The sequence below is a fragment of the Pongo abelii genome, chromosome 4, assembly GCF_028885655.2.
Source record: "Pongo abelii isolate AG06213 chromosome 4, NHGRI_mPonAbe1-v2.0_pri, whole genome shotgun sequence".
Taxonomy (NCBI): domain Eukaryota; kingdom Metazoa; phylum Chordata; class Mammalia; order Primates; family Hominidae; genus Pongo; species Pongo abelii.
In genome coordinates, this window is record NC_071989.2 from 71475186 (window position 1) to 71497787 (window position 22602).

A 22602-nucleotide genomic window follows, 5' to 3' on the forward strand; every position below is an offset into this window, starting at 1 on the left:
GACATTGAGTATAAACGAAACTGTACAATACATAGCCTTTAGTGTATAGCATCTTTCACTTAGCATAATCCGTACTCAAGTTTATCAGTATAGTAACGTATTTCAGTACTTTTTTTATGGTTGAATAATATTCCATTTCATTTCATTTATCCATCCATTAATCGATAGACATTTGGGTTTCTCATTTTTTGGCCATTATGAGTACCATTCATATACAAGTTTTTGTGTGGACATAAAAGAACTGAAAATTGTTTTCAGTTTTTGTGGGTTATACCTAGAAGTGGAATTGCTGGTTTATATGGTAACTCTATACTTAACTTTTTGAGGAACTGCCATATTATTTTCCAAAGTGTCTATATTATTTTGCATTCCCACTAGTAATATTTGAGGGTTCCAATTTTCCACATCCTGGCCCAAACTTGTTATTTTCCATCTTTTTTATTATAGCTGTCCTGGTGGGTATGAAGTGGCATTTATTGTGATTTCGATTTGCATTTCCCTAGTGACTAATGATGTTGAACATCTTTCCATGTGTTCATTTACCATGTGTTTTGTTTGTTTGTTTGTTTTTAAAGGATAGAGTCTTATTCTGTCTCCCAGACTGGAGTGCAATGGTGTGATGTCAGTTCACTGCAACCTCTGCCTCCTGGGCTCAACTGATCCTCTCACCTCAGCCTCCCAAGTAGCTGGGACTACAGATGCACACCACATCCGGCTGATTTTTATATTTTTTGTAGAGACATGTTTCGCCACGTTTCCTAGTCTGGTCTCATACTTGTGGGCTCAAGTGATCCGCCCACCTTGGCCTCCCAAAGTTCTGGGATTACAGACTTGAGCCACCATGCCCAGCCATTTGTATGTCTTTTCTGGAGAAAGATCTGTTCAAATCCTTTGTTCACTTTATAATTTGGTATGTTTTCTCTTTTTTTTTTTTTTGAGACAGCGTCTCACTCTGTCACCCAGGCTGGAATACAGTGGCATGATCATAGCTCATTGCAGCCTTACCTCCCAGGCCCAAGTGCTTCTCCCACTTCAGCTTCCTGAGTAGCTAGGACCACAGGCACAAGCCACCTTGCCTGGCTAAATTTTTTTAGAGGGGATTGGGGTGGGGGAGAGACAAGGTCTCACTATGTTACCCAGGCTGGTCAGACTCCTGGGTTCAAGTGATCCTCCTGTCTCAGCCTCTCAAAAGTGCTGGGATGACAGGTATGATCCACCGTGCCCAGTCAATATTTATCTTTTTATTGTTGAGGTATAAAACTTCTGGATACTACTGCCTTATCTGATACATGCTTTACAGATATTTTTTCTCATTCTGAGGGTTGTCTTTTCCCTTTCTTGATAGTATCCTTTGAAGCACAAAAATTTTTAATTTTTATTAAGTCCAGTTATCTATTTTTTCTTTTGTTGCTTTTGCTTTTGTTATATCTAAGAAACCATTGTCTAATCCAAGATGAGACCTACCTTTATGTCCTACTACTTATGTAGGCCTTTCCATGGACTGTATGACCTAAAATGTTTATGTTCTTCCTTGATCTTAACACTTGTTCTTGACCTTTTAACATAGAAAACAAATTAAGCATTTGACAGCAAATATGTTGCAAGTCTTTGGTAAAGGATGAATAAGGCCTTGAAATACCTTGCAACTCTAGTCTCAAAGTCATCTCTTTGTTACCGGAGTTGAAGGGTGGGAAACAGTTGCCTTTTATCTGTGTACCTACACACATATGTGCATATATGGTATAATGTATCAGTATTTACAGAGACCATAGTAAACACAGCACAAAACCAGGCATTAAGAGATACATGGGAGATAGAGTTTAAATGGTAAATATGGTAAAGATTGTTTTATGGTTTTTGGGTTTTTTTTTTCATGATCATATTTTTAATGTTACTTTAAAATAGATGAGTGGAATGTGATTCAATTTAGTAAAAAAAAAAAAAAAAAAAGAAAAATCAGCTTTATTAAAACATCTGAGAAAGCTGGGCGCAGTGACTCATGCTTGTAATCCCAGCACTTTGGGAGGCCGAGGCAGACGGATCACATGAGGTCGGGAGTTCAAGACCAGCCTGACCAACATGGAGAAACCTCATCTCTACTAAAAATTCAAAATTAGCCGGGTGTGGTGGCGCATGTCTGTAATCCCAGCTACTCAGCAGGCTGAGGCAGGATAATCGCTTGAACCCGTGAGGCAGAGGTTGCGGTGAGCCAAGATCATGCCATTGCACTCCAGCCTGGGCAACGAGCGAAACTCCGTCTCAAAAAAAAAAAAAAGTCTGAGAAAGATGGAAAAATAAATGTATTAGAAAAGGTTTTTGAAAAGGTTTTTAAAAAGGAGAATGTTAATCGAGACCACGGTGAAACCCTGTCTCTTCTAAAAAAATACAAAAAATCAGCCGGGCGCAGTGGTGGGCACCTGTAGTCCTGGCTACTTGGGAGGCTGAGGCAGGAGAATGGCGTGAACCCGGGAGGTGGAGCTTGCAATGAGCCGAGATCACACCACTGCACTCCAGCCTGGGTGACAGAGCTAGACTCTGTCTCAAAGAAAAAAAAAAAAGAAGAATGTTAAAAACACATAAAATTATAGCTTTATACATTCTGAAGCAAATATTGATGAGTTGATAGGATAGCTAGAAATTTGTTTCAAAATAACCCAGTTGTGATAGAAGTGGCAGTAGGATTGGCCATATGTTGAAAATTAGTGAAGCTGAATGTAAGGGGTTATCATCTATTGTGTAAGTTTGCAGTTTTTCATAATACTTTAAATTTTTTTTGCTGGGTACAGTGGCTCATGCCTGTAATGCTGTCACTTTGGGAGGTCGAGGTGGGTGGATCTCCTGAGCCCAGAAGTTTGAGATCAGCCTGGGCAACATGGCAAAAACCTCGTCTCTACAAAAAATACCTTGCAAAAATTAGCCGAGCATGGTGGTGTGTACCTGTGGTCCCAGCCACACTGGTGGCTGAGGTGGGAGGATCCCTTGAGCCCCAGAGGTTGAGGCTGCAGTGAGCTGTGTTCATGCAACTGCGCTCCAGCCTGGGTAACAGAGGGAAACCCTGTCTCAAAAATAAATAAATAAATAAATAAATAATTTTTAATGAAAATTCTTCTTCAAAATGCCTCTGCACAGAATCTCATTTACAGTAGCCACATAAAGAATAAAATACCTAGGAATACAGCTAACCAAGGAAGCGAAAGAGCTCTACAGTGAGAATTACAAAACATTGCTGAAATAAATCTGAGATGATACAAACAGAAAAACATTCCATGATCATGGATAAGAAGAATCAGTGTTGTTAAAATGGCCGTACTGCCCAAAGCAGTTTACAGATTCAATGCTATTTCTATCAAACTACCAATGATATTCTTCACAGAATTAGGAAAATCTATTCTAAAATTCATATGAACCAAAAAAGAACCTAATAGCCAAAGCAATCCTAAGCAAAAATAACAAAGCCAGAGGTATCATACTACCCCATTTCAAGCTGTACTGCAAAGCTGCAGTAACCAAAACAGCACGGTACTGATATAAAAACAGACACATAGACCAGTGGAACAAGATTGAGAACCCAGAAATAAAGCCACACACCTACAACCATCTGATCTTCAGCAAAGTCGATAATAACAAGCAATGGGGAAACGACTCCTTATTCAGTAAATGGTGCTGGGGAAACTGGGTAGCCACATGTAGAAGATTGAAACTGGACCCCTTCCTTTCACCATAAACAAAAATTAACTCAAAATGGATTAAAGACTTAAATGTAAGACCTCAAACTATAAAACAACTGGAAGAAAACCTAGCAAGTACCATTCTGGGCATCGGCCTTATCAAAGAATGTATGACCAAGTCCCCAAAACAATTAGAACAAAAAGAAAAAAAATGACAAATAGGAGCTAATTAAAGAGCTTCTGCACAGCAAAAGAAACAGAGTTAGACAACCTACAGAATGGGAGAAAATATTCACAAACTGTGCATATGACAAAGGTCTCATTTCCAGAATCTATAAGAAACAATTCAAGCAAAAAGCAAACAGTCCCATTAAAAAATGGGCAAAGGGACACACTTGCTTTCTTAAGTCACCTGCTTGTTCCTCTTCCAAGTTGTACTTTCTTTTCTTTCCTTTTCTTACTGTTGTAAAGCTTTTCTTTTCTTTTCTTTTTTTTTTTTTTTTTGGAGACAGAGTCTCGCTCTGTCACCCAGGCTCGAGTGCAGTGGTGTGATCTCGGCTCACTGCAACCTCCACCTCCCGGGTTCAAGTGGTTCTCCTGCCTCAGCCTCCCGAGTAGCTGGGATTATAGGTGCCCGCTGCTATGCCCGGCTAATTTTTGTATTTATAGTAGAGATGGGGTTTCGCCATGTTGGCCAGGCTGGTCTCGAACTGCTGACCTCAGGTGATCCGCCTGCCTCAGCCTCCGAAAGTGCTGGGGTTACAGGCATGAGCCACCATGCCCAACTGTAAAGCTTTTCAATAAACTTTCATTCCTGCTCTGAAAGAAAAAAAAAAAATGGGTAAAGGACGTGAACAGCTACTTCTCAAAAGAAGACATACATGTGGCCAACAGGTATATGAAAAAATGCTCAACATCACTAATCATTTGAGAAATGTAAGTCAAAACTGCAACGAGACACCATCTCACACCAGTCACGATGGCTATTATTAAAAAGTCAAAAAAAACCAGATGTTGGCCAGGTTGCAGAGAAAAGGGAACACTCACACACTGTTGGTGGAAATGTAAATTAGTTCAGCCACTGTGGAAAGCAGTGTGTAGATTTCTCAAATAACTTAAAACTATTCAACCCAACAGTCCCACTACATTGTGTATATATTGTGGGTATATACACAATGGAAAATAAATTATTCTACAGAAAATAGACCTGTACTCATATGTTCATTGCAGTACAGTTTATAATAGCAAAGACATGTAATCAATCTGGATGTCCATCAGTGGTGAACTGGTTAAGCTGGAGCTAAACATTGGGTAAATACTGGACACAAAGATGGCAACAATAGATCCTGGGATTACTAGAGGAAGGAGGGTGGGAAGGTTGAAAAACTAGCTGTTGGGTACTCTGCTCACTACCTGGGTGATGGGATCATTTGTATATCAGACCTCAGTGACATGCAATTTACCCATGTAACAAACCTGCATGTGAACCCCAAACCTTAAATAAAAGTTAAAAAAAAAAATGCCTCTGCAGACCAAATATTTCTCTTGGTTTCTGATCTGCCTTTTAGGTACTATCCCATGTATTTCCTGCCAGTATCTTAAACTTATCAAAAACAGAATCCATTGCCTTTATCCCCATATTTCTGTATTTGTATTCTGTCTGTCGGTTAGTGGAGACTCCATATATCTGGTTTCTCAAATAGAAATCTTATTGATATTGCCAGCTTCCCTTATTCCTTGAGGATGTTTGCTCCTGACTCACCCACACTCTCAGCAAAATGACCTTGCTTGTCATTTCACCACCAAGAAATATAAACAACCAGTAAAGAACTACAAGTCAGCCACATCTACCCAACTACTAGCATCTGTGCCTATGACTGCCTTCCTTATTTTGCTGTGGACACATTTTTTCTGTTCCTGTTTTATGCCCCTTTCCTCCACTCGTATGCTGGATCTTGTCTCCTTTCACCTGCCCAGTCACAACTTCAGTGGTCTCTCTGTGCTGCATCAACAGTTATTTTCTTTACTGAGTCATTTCCATCAATATGGAAATGCTGTTATTTCTCCCATCCGAAAAAAAAAAAAAAAAATCCTCTTAGGCTAGGTGTGGTGGCTCACACCTATAATCCCAGCACTTTGGGAGGCTGAGGCTGGCGGATCGCTTGAGCCCAGGTGTTTGAGACCAGCCTGGGCAACATGGCGAAACTCCCTCTCTACAAAAAATACCAAAGGTTAGCAGGGCATGGTAGCACATGCCTGTGGTCCTGCCTACTCAGGAGGCTGAGGTAGGAGGATTGCTTGAGCTGGGGAGGTGGAGATTGCAGTGAGCCGAGATCCAGCCACTGCCTCAAAGAAAAAACAAAAACCTCTTGACTACTCTCACTTTTAGGCATTGCTCCTGTTTTACTTGATCTGTTAGCAGCATTTGACACAATTAATTCACTCCCTTTTGTTTGAAATACCTTCACTTAGCTTCTGTGACTACTCTTCTGATTTTTCTTCTTTTTCTCTGGTAACTTCTTGATCTCCTTTGCTGGTATCTCATTTCCCTGACCTCTATACAGAACTTTAAAGATCAGGACTTCTACCCTCATTCTCTTAGTGGTCACATCCACTTTGATTGTCTTAAAAAATACTCTCTATATTGGTGTTTTGCAAACCTTTTTTTCATTATTGCTCTGCCTGAAAAGTCTTTTGACTACTTTATTGCCTAATCATCCCATCGCAGTGAAATTTCTCTCCATCTATTTATGGGTTGTAGCCCTTTGGAGGGCCACAAACCATTGTAATATCTAAGATCTGCCCTTCCAAAGAGCCAGTTTTTACCACCTTGGGGATATCACCCCTGCTGAGAATGCATGATTTGAATTGGCAATTCCCAAGCTTTTTTCTTTAGCTTTGACCAACTCTAGTCTATTAGAGAGCCTACTTCATATCTCCACTGGACAGATATCTTAAACTTCATATGTACAAAACCAAACTCATAATCTTACTTTAGCCTCTCTTGCCACACGGAGCTTCAGTGATCTCATTCTTCTTTATGTACCTTTTGTTCTGGCAGCACTGAATTTGAAATATACATTTTACCCTAGTGTTAAAAGGGCTTAGAAGAGTGATCATTTATTTTCCTAACCGAAATTGGCCAGGCTTTGAAAGTAGAAATTTCCATGACTCAGGGCCACTATCATCATAATCTTCCCATACGTAGAGTGGAGCAGGAGTTGGGATGACAGAGTCCTGGGGGGAATAATAACATTGCACTAACTGTTGAGAAACATTCCACAAGATCCCTGTCTCGTTAGGATGTATGCATAAGAGAAGATGATATGTACATGTAGCTGTGAAAAGTTCACAGAATAGCACAGCTGTATTGGTATGGAATTCCCTTTTGGGTAAATAAAAATTTAAGCCAGGGAACAATTAGATAGCATTGTTCAGTGTATTCAGGAGAACACCTGGGAAAGACAGTTCTTCAGAATTTTGAACTATTGGCAACATGTTGCTTTAACAACACCACTGTAAAAGTCTTTGGTATTCTAAATAGGAAATCTTGTATTTAACACGTAAGTAAAGATACATTTGGTATATTCTGTTATCCAAAGGAATGTAGATATGAAGAATAGCCTTTTAATTAAGGCTCATAGGCTTTGAGATTTATTTAGTTAACTTATTTAGTAAACTTCATGAAGTGTTATTTCTAGTACTGTGTGGTTTTTTTTTTTTTTACATTGTTACTATTTCAGCTAGAATCATAATCATATTACATCGTGATTTTAGAATTTTGGTTTTTATGTTCTCTTTACAAGTGGTTTTGGACTTTTTAACCTTCCTTTTCCCCAGCACCAAATATGCTGAATAACATCAGGAAACTACAGTGATTTAATCCTTTTTTTTTTAAACGGAGTTTTGCTCTTGTTGCCCAGGCTGGAGTGCAGTGGTGTGATCTTGGCTCACTGCAACCTCTGCCTCCGGGGTTCAGGCGATTCTCCTGCCTCAGCCTCCCGAGTAGCTGGGATTACAGGCATGTGCCACCACGCCTGTCTAATTTTGTATTTTAAGTAGAGACGGGGTTTCTCCATTTTGGGTCAGGGTGGTCTCAAACTCCCGACCTCAGGTGATCCACCCGTCTCAGCCTCCCAAAGTGCTGTAATTACAGGCATGAGACACCGTGCCTGGTCTGATTTAATACTTTTTAATGCTATCATAGCTCCTTTATGACATTTTTCTTATTACTGTTATGCAGATTCTGAATGAAACTTTTCTGAAAAGCTGCACAATGGGCCCTTCTAAATAATAATGCTACCTTAATTGTTAGTGTGCAGCTCAACAGATCCAAAGTTTCCCTGTCACCCCATAGAAACTGAGCACTATTTTTTACATCCCTTTTCAAAACAATAGATGAGGTAAGAATTTGAAAATTCATAGTTTGTTTTCAATATGAATAAAATTTGTCCCATTTTTAAGTTGTATTTTCTTAATGAAAATCTTAGTTATATCATTTTCTTTTTTCTCTCCTTGTTCCAAACTTTCAGGTTTGTGTTTAATGTCTAAGAAAGGGAATACTAGAACTTTCAATTTAGTTAAAAAACAGTAACATCTTAAGTGTGATAAACCAAACAGAAAGGTCTCTATGTTTGGCAAAGTCACATTCCCCAGAGATTTACTAAATAGCAACAGCACTGTTACCAGTGTCAGCTGAGACATTATTTATGTCCTTCTCTAATAGCTTCTTGTTCCACTAAAGCTATTGAAGAAGGTGTAATGCTACATAGTCGTCATGAAGGACTGTTTTCCTCACTGCTTAGATTAGCTAACACAACCTGAATATCAGAATTTGAGACTTTGACTTCTGCTGCTGATCTGCTGTATGACCTCCAACAAATCAAATTTCTTTCTGTCGTCAGTTACTGGTCAGTGGCACCTAGGAATAAATTGACATTTACTGTTAGATTATAAATAATAACTGCTTTGAGGTAGTTGGCAAAACCAAGATAGCTATAATGTGTGACTATTAGTGTAGTTAACATTACTGTGAATATTACTGTGTAGTTAACTTCCATTTTCTAAATAATGCTTTTTTGTAGCATCCTTGTCCTTTTAGTCTATTTTAAAGCAGCATTTGACAATCTTTGTTTTCCCAACTTTTCTCCATTTTGCGGTTATGATAAGATTATAATATTATAGATGTGTTAAAGAGGGGAATTATTTTCATGTTCTTGAAGGAGCATCCTTTTAGAATTCTTTTAATAATAAGCTGAAGAAAGGAATTGTATCTGTTTTAAAAGACCAATCTTAAACCTCTTTAGACAATGAAAGCTTATTAACATGTTTTTCTATGACTTAACTTGGAAAGATGGCAGTAAAATTTTTGAATTTGCATTCTACAGTGGTAATTGGTTTAATAACTAAATATACAATTGATGGAACCACTATTTTATGTATCTAATTATTATGTAAGAAAAATGGGGCCGGGCACAGTGGCTCATGCCTGTAGACCCAGCACTTTGGGAGGCTGAGGTGAGCAGATCACTTGAGCCCAGGAGTTTGAGACCAGCCTGGGCAACATGGCAAAAACCTGTCTGTACAAAAAATACAAAAAATAGCCAGGTGTGGTGGCAGGCACCTCTGGTTCCAGCTACTTGGAAGGCTGAAGTGGGAGGATCACTTGAGCTCAGGAGGCAGAGGTTTCAGTGAACTAAGATTGCACCATTCAACTCCAGCCTGGGCGAGAGTGAGAGAAAGAAAGAAAAAAAGAAAGAATAATGGAAAACCTGTTATTTAAGACAGGTTTTGATCAATCACCTGATATGAAGTGGCAAAGGTTTTACCGTCAATGTGTTCTAAGATAATTTATCTGGTGTGCAATGACTTGGAAGAAAGTATTTCCTTCAGGTATCTGTTTACCAACCATTTTGAGTAAACTTATGTATTTTACTCATCTTCTGGAAACAACATTGTTCCGCCAGACACTTGGTCTGAATGTATGATTTTACAATTCAGAGTAATACTTCTTTGTTCTTCTGAGAATGGATATTTATGCATGTTTTCCTCTTAGTCTCTGCTTGAGAGGTACAGGAGATAACTAGATTTTATTAGCATATTTTTAAAAGTCTATTAAAAATGCTTTTAAATTATTTGGTGGTATTCTGATTGAAAATAGAAGGGGTTGCTAGAGGTTTTATCAAGAATAGACACACTATATATTTTAATTTATTGGCAGGTAAGCTAGATTTTCCTATTAGTTTTCATTACATGGCTGTATACATATGAATCACTGGTGACTACTTTTTAAAAATATGTGTACAAATTTTTAAATTATATTTTTTGTAATATTTTATAAAGCATTGATTTGTTATATTTTTAAATTTATCATACTTTAAACAAAACAGATTTAAACAACTTCAAAGGGTTTGGAAATAGCCATTATAAACAATCTTATAACTGAAGTTTTATTTTTACTAATGATTTAAGTTGTGTTGTTCTTATACATATTTAGGTTTTGAAATTTTTATAAAGGTCTAGGCTGGGCACAGTGGCTCATGCCTGTAATCCCAGCACTTTGGGAGGCCAAGGCAGGCGGATCACCTGAGGTTGGGAGTTCGAGACCAGCCTGACCAACATGGAGAAACCACATCTCTACTAAAAATACAAAATTAGCCAGGCGTGGTGGTGCATGCCTGTAATCCCAGCTCCTCGGGAGAGTGAGGCAGGAGAATCGTTTGAACCGGGGAGGCAGAGGCTGCGGTGAGCCGAGATCGTGCCATTGTACTCCAGCCTGGGCAACAAGAGCGAGACTCTGTCTAAAAAAAAAAAAATTCTGTTTTCTGGAATTGCAGGCACGGTGGCATATGCCTGTAATCCTAGCTCTTTGGGAGGCTGAGGCAGGATAATTGCTTGTTGAACTTGGGAGGCAGCGGTTGTGGTGAGTTGAGATCGTCCACTGTACTCCAGCCTGGGTGACAGAGAGAGACTCCGTCTCAAGAAAAAAACCAAAATTATAAAGGTCTTAATGTCTTAAAAGTATGAAGAGAAATTTTTATAGAAACGTCTAAAGGGGAACTGATAAAAATAATGTTCACTTTGGGGGAAGACTTGCCATATGTATGGTCATATACCACAATCCTATGATTAGGGTAGTTAGAAACGAAAAAAAAGAAAAAACATAGAGTTTGTAATCCTAGGTATGTCAGAAACAGCTGCAACCTTTTAAAAAACTGCTTGGATCTTAAAAGAATTGATTGTTGCTTTTTTGTATTTTTCCTAACGTTCTACTACTATATTTTCTTAATAAAATACATATTTTTGTTAGATTTTTAATATTCTAACTTTTAAATACTTGTAATGAAATTTTATTAGTATTCTTGGCTGACTTATTTTGGCTCTTGTCTCCTCCATTTGCAACCAAATTATACTTTATATGCTAGACAAGGTTTATGCCAGCCTAATTGGTTGCTGGCATTTCTTAGCCTCACAGCTGCTGTGAACTCAGCTGTGAACTAGAAAACATATAATAGGATCCTGTTTTCAGAGACCAAAAGGCAATTGTCAACATGTAAAACTTGTTTTTGACAGCTCAATGAATATGTGAGCTTTTATGACAAATAGCACTAATACCAGATCTTAAGTAACTATCTTAAAGATTAGAAAGTCTTGAAATATGAATTCCATGTATTTATTTTTGTTCACTGAAGCAAAGATGGCTTAAATTTGCCTGTATGTTCTGTTCAGTCATTTGTGGCTTTTTTCTTTTTAAAAATCATGTATCTTCATATTTACCAACAGATATTAAAAGTTGAGATCTGAACTGTTTTCCCCTTAATTTCGCCCTAACAAAAAGTTGAGACTTAAGTGGGGTAAAAATGTTTCTTAAAATGAGCTAAACATGAAATGGCTTTGATTAAAGATTATATTTCAAAATATTTCTTATATTTATATTTGATTTAGCAGATTTTATTTTCATAAATTTTTGACATCTAAGTTTGGGGTGAACATTACTTTTATATTAAGTTGAACCATATGAAATTGTCATTTTTTTAGGTCAAATGATTGAATGTAGACTAAATGGGAAAAAATGGCAGTGTATCAACATGAACTCCCTAACCAAATTCAGAAATGTAACTAACCATTGTGAATTACCTTTGTATAAGTAAAATATCATCATGTGTGATCAGTAAACAATGAGATTAACAAATCAGATTTATATATAGTAAAATCTTTTCTTCCAATATAATTGCTTTTTGCCCATTCCCACTGTTTTCTTCAACATTTTCTTAAATGTTTAGGGACTCTCAGCAGTAAGCAAAACAAAGGCTAAACAAATATATGAGAGGCTGTAGAAATACATTGAGGACAAGCAAACTCTGTTAGTAAATGGCTCATACTGAATATGATAAAAGCATCATCCTATACCTACATTTTGTATCACTTTGATACTTGGCATGATTTTTTATGTCTACTGTGATTCTAACAGTCTATCGATTATATTTGGAATGTGGCTCCAAACTTCTTGCACACTCTTTTATTTAAAATGCGAATTGAGTTTTGTCACATACAAATATAAATCTTTCCTTATATAAATATTTGCCAGAAAAATCTTGCATTGTGAGAAAAGTACATTTTAGGAGGTTTTGGTATTAAAAACCAAGAGGTGTTCTATTGGGAAAATGATGACTGGGGGACTATTCTGCAGGGTTTGCCTGTACTTTCCAAAACTGTTCGTGAGGCTGAGGCGGCAGTCGCTATGGCTGGAATAGGATGCTGGGAGGTGTTGAGGGAGGAACAGTGGCTTGTACTGGGAGGGTGTCAGGAAGGAACGGGAGGAAGATGGCGACATCGGGGACGGGCAAATGAGCCTTGTTCGGCCACAGCCTTGGCTTTCAATCTGTGCAAGTTTAGTGAGATCACGCTGCAGAAGCAGTGTCAAGCTGAGGACACAGTGGCCCTTGAGGAAATGATAATGGACATCAGCTCCACCCAGTTACACACCCAAAAACTGCAACTGCCATACACAAGGAGCTCCCGTTATGGTGGTTCTCTGCCAACACCCTACCACACTGACAGCTCTCCCTATAGTCCTGCCTACTTATCTCCTCCCCAAGTGTCCAGCTGGTGAAGGACTATCTTCTGGGACAATTTCCCTGCAGAGAAGGGGTACCTGTTTTGCCCAGCATCTGCATTTAACAGGACAAATTCTGACTCTGCCCTTCACACAAGTGTGATGAACCCCAGTCCCCAGGATACTTATTCAGGCCCCACACCTCCCAGCATCCTGCCCAGCCAACATTTCAGAGTGGTAAAATGGACTCCTAAGTACCTGCTATTGAGGAGAAGTTCTCCTAGGTGACAAGCATTTGCTGAAGCCATGGGATACTTAGAAGCTGTCGTCACCCTCCTCCTGACCCTGGTCCTAATGAAGTCCCTGGAATTAATATCTTTCCATCTCGTGGCCAGCTTGCCAATGTTCCTGTCCTCCCACCTGCCATGAAGACTGGATGTGGGAGGAGGTCCCTACCTGACCTCACCAATTTGTACTTTGTGCCAGCACTGCCCACCCCCCTGGACCCTGAGGAGACAGCCTACCCTAGCCTGAATAGGGGCAACAGTACCTCCCATTTGACTCACATCGTGACTCACCTGGGCATTAGTGAGGGCCTAAGCCTGGACTTGGGCCCGGGTCATGATGCACCAGGACTTTGTTCACCTCTCAGCCACCCATCCCTGCAGTTCTCCCTAAGCAGTCCCGATCTCCAGGCTTCCCTGAGCAGTCCTCAGCTCCATCTTCAGGGCTTCCACAGCCTCCCCTCACTATTGCCCTTTTCCTTGGCCCACCATGCCCTGCCTACTACCTTCCTGGGCCAGCCCTCACTAAGTACCCTGCCCGCTCCTTCTCCTCCTCCTCCCCCTCTTCCTCCCCCTCTTCCTCTTCCTTCTCCTCCTCCTCCTACTCCTCCTCTCGTCCTCCGCTTTATTCTTCATCTGCCCCTACCTTACTCAACCTCTACTCCTGGGGCCTCCCCCCACCACTGCCTTGTACTCCTCAGCCCCCTAAGTTTGCCCACAGGTCCAGCCGATGCCAGAAGGTCCCAACAGCAGCTACCCAAACAGTTTTTGCCAATGTCACCCGCCCTGTCTTCCATCATTCAGGGTGTCCCCCTGGAGACCAGTAATCTGCACACCTAGTCACACACCCCAAAGTCTCTACAGCAGCCAGAGCTGCCCTTTCAGGCCTGCTCAGCACAGCCCTCAGGTGGGTAGCCCCTGAGCAGGCAATTGGATTATGGAATACTACCCACCTCGGCCCACTGGGCTTGGGCAAGTCTTCACTGGCCAATGAGTGACTTCAGCCTGGGGAACTGGAGCAGTTCAGCATGGAGAGCCCATAAATCAGCCTGATGATGGATCCCCCTGGCTTTTCTGAAGGGCCTGGATTTTTAGAAGGTGAGGGGCTAGTGGCTGGCCCTCAGGATCCCCATACCCTCAACCACCAGAACTTGACCCACCACTGCTCCTGCTGTGGCTCAAGGCCTAACATCATCCTCATAGGAGACTCCTCCCCAGATTTCTCTAAGGAGATTACAGCAACCCTGGCTGGAGTGCCTGGCTTTGAGGTGTCAGTAGCAGGGTTGGAGTTGGGGCTAGGGCTAGAAGATGAGCTGTGCATGGAGCTACTGGGCCTGGGAGGGCTATACATGCTGAGAGACCCAGTGCCTTGCTACCTGATCCTGCTCTGGAGTATTCATCACCATCCCTCTTCTTGGCCGTGTCCCCCATTACTGTCCATTTCCTCCCTTACCCCACCTAGTAGAGACTCCACTCTGTCCCCCAGATCCTCTTTGTAGCATGAACGAAGCATCCCAAGAATGAGAAAAAGCAAGGAGTTTGCCCAGGTGGCCCTTGAATTCTGTACAGGGGTGGGCCTGGAGGAGCTCAAGGGAGGGTCACAAGCACTTGTAACTTTGAACCAACTGCCTGGAGGTCAGAGCCTGTTGGAAAGTTGGGGATATAAACGGGAACCTGGGAGGCAGGGCTTGTCCGGATTCCTAGAGATGGGCATTGCCAGCTCCTCCTCACCACCCTTTCGCCTCTCAGTGGGTATTATTTTTAATTAAATATATTTTAATAAAAAATTGAAAAAACTCTTTGCAAGTGGTTTTTTTTTTTTGTTTTTTTACCTTACCCCTAACAGATGACATTTTCTATACTAATTTATCTTTACAACTAGATTGAAACAAAATGGAAAACTTTTAAATATGTCTCTGGATTTTAAGTTTTAAAAAGCCATAGAGTTTTTGAAACTGTAAGTTATCTTTTATATGGTAGTATTGATTTTATATAACAATGTAAACTTAGAATTTTCAAATCTGACCTCATTTTCTATGAATATGACTTATGACTTAAAGATGGATTGAGGCTTCTGGTTCAAAATAATATAATAAAGTTCATGTATTGGCATCCTTCTGTCCCAAACACATAAGAGGAAACCAAAAAGGCACAGCTGAGCTCAAAAACAAGATCATGGATTAGTAATGGAACAGGAATTCTAACAGATGGGTGAGGCTGAAGCAGGCATGGATGTCAAAAGTTTGATTCCTGTAGGATGATGCGGGAGAAAGAGACTTTAAAGGAGAATCAGAGTCAGGTCCACTGTTTGAAGACAAAGACTTGTGTGGCTCCTCTTAAAAATGCTGGTTTTTAAATGCTGCTGATTTGCTCCTGGAGCTAGATTTATAAGAAATTTTCCATCAAGGAAGGCAGCCCATTACAGTTATGGTAGAAATACAGGAGTATTCAGCCACTGTGCACTGGGAAAGTCATACCAATTATTGTGGCTGTGTCTGTTCTGATTGGTCAGTTATCTCACCTTTAGAAATCATTAACAGGATACCTAAAAAACCCCCATGTCTCGAATTTGAGAAACATTTCTAAATAACTCATGAGACAAAGAATCATGAAAATTAGAAAAATAGGTGGAACTGACAACAAAAAAACTACATGTAAAAACTTGTAAGATGCTGCTAAAACAGTTCTGGGAAAGAAATGTATAGCGTTAGCGGCTTAGAAAGAAAATAGAAAGAATAAGGATGGTGAATGACTTAAGCATTCATCTTAAGAATTTAAGGGGAAAAAACAGTAAAATATGCCCAAAGTAAGTTGAAAGAAGTAATAATAGCAGAAATTAAGTACATAATAACACCTAATAAAAAAGACTCAACGAAGTCAGGTTTATTCTTGGAAAAGACAAATGAACAAATCCCGGGTGAGATTAAGAGAAAAAAGTTTACCAAAATACTAGGAATGAAAATGTGGACATCATATCAGATGCCAGAGGCATTAAACAGATACGAACTTGATGCCAAAAATATGGAAACTTTATCTAAAACTCCTAGAAAAATATAATTATGAAAACAATAAAAAACTAATAATTCTGTAATTATTAAGGAAATTGGATCTTATAATGCAAAGCAAGATGGTTTAACAAGTGCCTACCAAATACTCAAGAATTGAATAATCTAATTTCACACCAACTATTCTAGAGTACGGAAAGGGAAAACTCTGCCATAGAAAATCATTTTATGAGATTAGTATAACCAGCCGGGCGCGGTGGCTCATGGCCGCAATCCCAGCACATTGGGAGGCCGAGGTGGGCTGATCACCTGAGGTCAGGAGTTCCAGACCAGCCTGGCCAGCGTGGTGAAACCCCCTCTCTACGAAAAATACAAAAATTAGCAAGGTGTGGTGGCACGTGCCTGTAATCCCAGCTATTCAGGAGGCTGAGGCAGGAGAATCACTTGAACCAGGGAGGCAGAGGTTGCAGTGAGCCGAGATCACATCATCGCACTCCAGCCTGGGCAACAGAACGAGACTGTCTCAAAAAAAAAAAAAAGATGAGTATAACTATCATACCAAAATCTAATAAGATTGTTATGAGAGGCTAGGAGCAGTGGCTCACACCTGTAATCCCAGCACTTCGGGAGGCTGATGCAGGGGGATTGCTTGAGACCAGAAGTTAAAAGACCAGCCTGGTCAACACAGCGAGACCCTGTCTCTACAAAAAATTCGCCAGGCATGGTAGTGCATGCCTGTAATCCTTGCTACTCGGCAGGCTGAAGCAGGAGGATCAGATGAGGCTGTAGTGAGCCATGATCACACCACCATACTTCAGCCTGGGCACAGAGACAGACCCCCGAACTCGTAAAAAAAAAAAAAAAAGTAGCTTTGAGAAAGGAAAATTGCTGGCCAGTATCAGTCTTAATTAATGATATAAAAATCCAGAACAAAACAGACAATGCAATTCCAATCAGAATCCCATCAGGTAGTGTTTTGTGATTATTGGTTTATATGATTTTTGGAACTTCACAAGCTGATTCTAAAGTTTATACAGACATGCAAAAGGCCAAGAAGATCGAAAAGACTCTTAAAGAACAATAAGACAAGAGGGCTTATTCTATGTGGCAAGACTTAATAATAAGCAAAGCTATAATACTAAATGTAATTTTAGTTCAGGGATAAAGAAATAAACTCATGCATGTATGCTTGAACTATGACACAGGTGGTATTGCTGATAAGTAGAGGGGATAGGGGATTTTCAGGAAATGGTCCTGGAAAGGAAATTGTGTTATCATACAAAAATATCAAAATGCCAACGAATTAAGGTCCCAAATATGAAAGGTTTTGTAAAATTTTATTTATTTGAGTCGGAGTCTTGCTCTGTCACCCAGACTCCAGTGCAGAGGCACGATCTTGGCTCACTTCAGCCTCTGCCTCCCGGGCTCAAGCAATTCTCCTGTCTCAGCCTCCCAAGTATCTGGGATTACAGACACCCGCCACCACACCTGGATAATTTTTTGTATTTTTAGTAGAGTCAGAGTTTCACCATGTTGGCCAGGCTGGTCTCAAACTCCTGATCTCAAGTGATCTGCCCACCTCAGCCTCCCACAGTGCTGGGATTACAGGCCTGAGCCACCACATCCGGCTTATAAAACTTTAAAAGAAAATGTAAGAGACTGTTTTAGGGATCTCAATCTTAAGAAGAATTTCATAGTATACCAAAAAACAACAAAAAAAATCCATAATGGAAAAACACATATTTGCCTACATTAGAATTAAGAATTTAAATGCATCAAAAGCACCATAAAGAACATGAAAAGATAAGCCACAACTTTGCAGAAAATATTTGCTATACATACAACAAAAGATTAATACCAAGAATAGATATAGAATTCCAATAGAGAAGTAGCCAAAAAAAAAGAGGCTCCAACACTCAAGTCAGTACTCAAAAGGCCTGAATGGCTAACAAGCACAAAAACAGGCAAAACCTCATTAAATCAGAGAAATTAGAACCATAATATGATACATTAAATCTGACTAATACTGTTTTCATGAATGTGGAGTAATTGCTAGGGCGATTACAAATCATTATAGATACTGTGTGTTAGGCCCATCTTTGATTGCTATAAATACTTGAGACTGGGTAATTTATAAAGAAAAGAGGTTTAATTGGCTTGCAGGTCTGCAGGCTTTGCAGGAAGCATGATGCTGGCATCTGCTCAGCTTCTGGGAAGGCCTCATGAAGGCTAAGGGGGAGCAGGAGCAAGAGAGAGGGAGATGCCACACACTTAAACAGCCAAAGAACAGAACTCACTGTCGTGAGGACAGCACTCATCACCAAGGGGATGGTGCTAAACCCTTCATAAGAAATCCACCCCAGTGATCTAGTCACCTCCACTGGGCCCCACCTCCAATATAGGGATTACAATTCCACATGAGATTTAGGCAGGGACGAATATACAAACTATCACACAGCTACTATAGATAGGAAGCATCATGGCACTGAAAAGAAAAGTTTTATATATGTGGACTCAATTATTCTATATTCTCTTATTATGTATCTTAGAGAAATTATTGCACATTTGTACCAGTACACATATGTAAGAATGTGCATAGCATCATCGTTCCTAATAGCAGAAACATAAAAACAACTCAAATGTCTGATAGTAGAATAGATAAAATGTGGTATATTCGTGCAATGAAACACTATATTGTAGTGAAAATGAGTCATATACATTTTATATATACAACATAAATGAATAGCAAAAAATAGTATCGAGCAAAAAAAACCCCACAATTCTTAAAATAGTGTTAATCCATGCATATGCAATTTAAAGAGAAGTAAACTGTTTAGATTTCTGTGTGTGTGTGTTACATTTAAAGGTGATAAAACTATAAAGAAAAGCCAAAGTATGATTATCTCAAATGTCTGGGTAGTTACTTTTAGTACTTTTTTTTTTTTTTTTTTTGAGACGGAGTTTTGCTCTTATTGTCCAGGCTGGAGTGCAATGGCGCGATCTTGGCTCACTGCAACCTCTGCCTCCCGGGTTCAAGCAATTCTGTGTCAGCCTCCTGAGTAGCTGGGATTACAGGCACGCACCATCATGCCCAGCTAATTTTTTGTACTTTTAGTAGAGAGGGGGTTTCACCATGTTGGCCAGGCTGGTCTCAAACTCCTGATCTCTGGTGATCCACCCGCCTCAGCCTCCCAAAGTGCTGGGATTGCAGGCGTGAGCCACAGCGCCTGGCAGTTGTTATCTTTGGGAGGGGAATGTATGGGGTTTCAAAAGTGTTTTTTAACCTAGCTGGTGGTAGTTACACAGGCGTTTGCTCTATTATTATTTTTCTTTAATGTAGAAGTATATGTGATATAATTCACAGTAAAGTAAATGGTTAATCAAAGAGAGTCAAAGGGCAATGAGTTAGTGAAGATGAAGTACAGAAGTTTTCTCAGGTGGATCAGAGAAATGGGATGGTATTGGAAGGCCACATGGAAAGATTGTTGCATTTTCTAGGGAAAGATATTTCTAGTCCTGATTAGTCTTATTAACATCTATGCATGATCCCTATTAATAACTGAGACTTCAGCATCTCTCATTGTTCTCCCCCTAGTGCCATCATTCTCCCAGTCATCCAGGCTTGAAACCTTGTTATGCCTATATGTTGTCACCATATCATGATTTTTCCCTTTGAAAAATTTTTCATGTATCTTATTATTGTTTCTCTTATTACTTAACACCTTTGTTAACAGGTGTTTACTATATGACTTTTGAAATAAATCATTGGATGTCTTTGTTAAAAGAAAGAAAAAAATAAAAATTTAAAAAGAAAAATTATAAATTTGTATTACAATTTAAAAAGAGGTATTTGAGTAGCTCAATGAAAAGCCATATATAAGACAATTAAAAAATATTTAAAGTCATATTGGGCAAAGTTGGTTTTTAAAAAGAAAATAACATTTTTTAGAGACACCTTTTGGTGCAAATAAAAGCCCCATGCTGCATTGGTATTGTAGGTAGTGTAGATGGTTCTAGTTATCTGATTAATTGGCAAAAAGCAAATGCTTAAGACTTTGTTTATTCATTTTTTATTGCTGGAATTTCATATTCACTTCTTGTTGGATGAGTAAACTGGATTATGGTAGAGATAAGGCGACATAATTCTCAGTCCTGCCCTGCTCAACCTCTAGAGTTTAGTCTTACATCAGATGCTTTTGACTCTGCAAAGTTGTGATTTAAGGCTTTCTGGATGTGTACGCTGGTGGTTGAGGTCATAGAGGTTCCAATATTGAGGAGACTGCTGATACTGGATATTGTCTCCTTGATTTTTTTTTTCCTTTTTTTTTTTTTTTTTGGAGACAGGCTCTCACTATTGCCCAAGCTGGAGTGCAGTGGCACAATCACGGCTCACTGCAGCCTTGACCTCCTAGGCTCAAGCAATCCTCCTACCTCAGCCTCCCAAGTTGCTGGGGCTGTAGGTGGACACCACCATGCCCTGTTGATTTTTAAATTTTTTTTATAGAGTTGAGGTCTCGCTATGTTGCCAACCTGGTCCCAAACTCCTGGGCTCAAGCCATCCTCCGACTTCTGCCTCCCAAAGTGCTGGGATTACAGGTGTGAGCCACTGTGCCCGGCCTCCTTGATTTGCTTTATCCTCTCATTGCCAATCTCTCTAGCCTGTCTTTGGAGATTAAGGTCTCTGTGAATTTGTGACCTGTAGTCGTGGTACGTATTTTGCTCCACTGGCCCACCTTTTTTATGCACATCTAGTTATGGTACATTAAGTCACTCCTTGCCCAGAAGGGTGGGAATACCATGGTAGATGCCCAACAATAAGAATGGTTGTGTTGGTCTTGCCTTTTGGAATATGCACATATTTTTCCCCATTGTCATTATTGTGGTAATTCTACTGGTAATTGCATGGAGATCCACCTTGGTAACTCATTTCTTTTTTCTTTTTTTTGCAACTAGATTTGATAGCTAGGTGTCTCATTTCTTTAACCTCAACCACAGCCTCTTCATTTCCTGCTGAGGGTTATTCTTCACAGTAGTCTGATTCAAATGCATCTTCCTTAGGCTGAAATATTTCCTTCCTTTCTGTTGATAAAACCATATCAATGTTTTATTAAACTCTTTTACTTTCTCCAAAACCTTTGTTGCTATAATCTTCTTGTCCCCACTAGTGGGTATTAGTATATTGTGGGGCTGCCACGGGCAGTTGGGGAAAGGATGGCTGCCAGGTCTTAGCCTCACTACTCATGTTGTAGAGATGGTGATTGATGTGGGGCTTGATGCAGCAGTGGTAGGCTCCTCCCAGATTGTGATGGTGACTGGGCTGCTTATGGCTCTCTGGGGTCCACTCTTCATTTCCACTACCAGTTAAACTCATCCTCTTTTTCATATGCTGTGGCAACCATGCAGGTGCACTGCTTAGATGTCTCTCTAAGAAAGAATTTCAGTTTCAGGGAGTGCAGTTAGCTGACAACCTCCAGTTATTAGTACCTTCAGGGCCTTTAGATTTGGGGTTGAGAACTTGAATTTCCTGGGAAATCCACAGCCAGTGATAGAGCATGGCATGGGTAATAGGACATATCCATTTTGGCTCAGTGCAGGACTCTTCTAATGGGCAGTCTTGCTCTGAAGCACCCTACTGGGTTGACCAAGACTTTGTTAGATCTGCATCAAGGTCTGAGGCTTTCTCTGCTCAGTCCTGCTTCACAGCCACTTCCTTCATAGGTTTCAAATCTGCATCATGGTCTGGAAGTTTTCATTGTTTTTTATTTTTTATTTTAATCTTAATTTTTTTTTTTTTTTTTTTTTTGAAGTGGAGTCTCGCTCTGTCACCCAGGCTGGAGTGCAGTGGAGCGATCTTGATTCACTGCAACCTCCACCTCCCGGGTTTAAGTGATTCTCCTGCGTCAGCCTCCTGAGTAGCTGGGATTACAGGCGCCCACCACCACACCCAGATAATTTTGTATTTTTAGTAGAGACTGGGTTTCACCATGTTGGCCAGGCTGGTCTTGAACCCCTGACCTCAAGTGATCTGCCCGCCTCAGCCTCCCAAAGTGCTGGGATTACAGGCGTGAGCCACCGCACCCAGCCTGGTCTGAAAGTTTTCTGTGCTCAGTCCTCTTTCCTCCCCCTTTTATCTTTAGCAGTAAACCTCTTGTACTCCCAACTCTCTCATCTGCTTCTCAGAGGACTCCAAATGACACATATCACTTCCACTGGTTATTTACCTAATTTGTCTCTAAAATTGAAGTAAGGATTATCTAATTTCCCTTTTTTAACTCCCTTTTGACTCCTCCCAGTATTTTTTTAGGTCATCAATTTCACCCACCCCCAGCACCTGCATCTCCTCTAATGCCCATCTGTATTAGTAAAAGGCACCACTATTTACTCAGTTGCTTTTACATTTTTCACATTTAAGTTTGTGACCCATCTTTTGGGGAAGTGGGGGGAGTGGAGGTGGTATTGTGTGAGATAGGAATCAGACAATTAAAAAGGAGTGACTTTAGTAAGGCATGAATGACGCTACAGGTAATGCGGGTCAGATCATGTAGGGCTTTGTTGTAAGTCATTAATAGGTCATTGAAAGGACTTTAGCT

General features: G+C 40.1%; 1 protein-coding gene and 1 pseudogene across 4 annotated transcripts in view; both read left to right on the forward strand.

The window, feature by feature from the left end:
- The window catches only part of KIF2A (kinesin family member 2A), an 81176-nt gene that overhangs the window by 14989 nt on the left and 43585 nt on the right, over positions 1-22602 (forward strand).
- LOC129059414 (CREB-regulated transcription coactivator 2-like) lies at positions 7380-14752 on the forward strand (annotated as a pseudogene).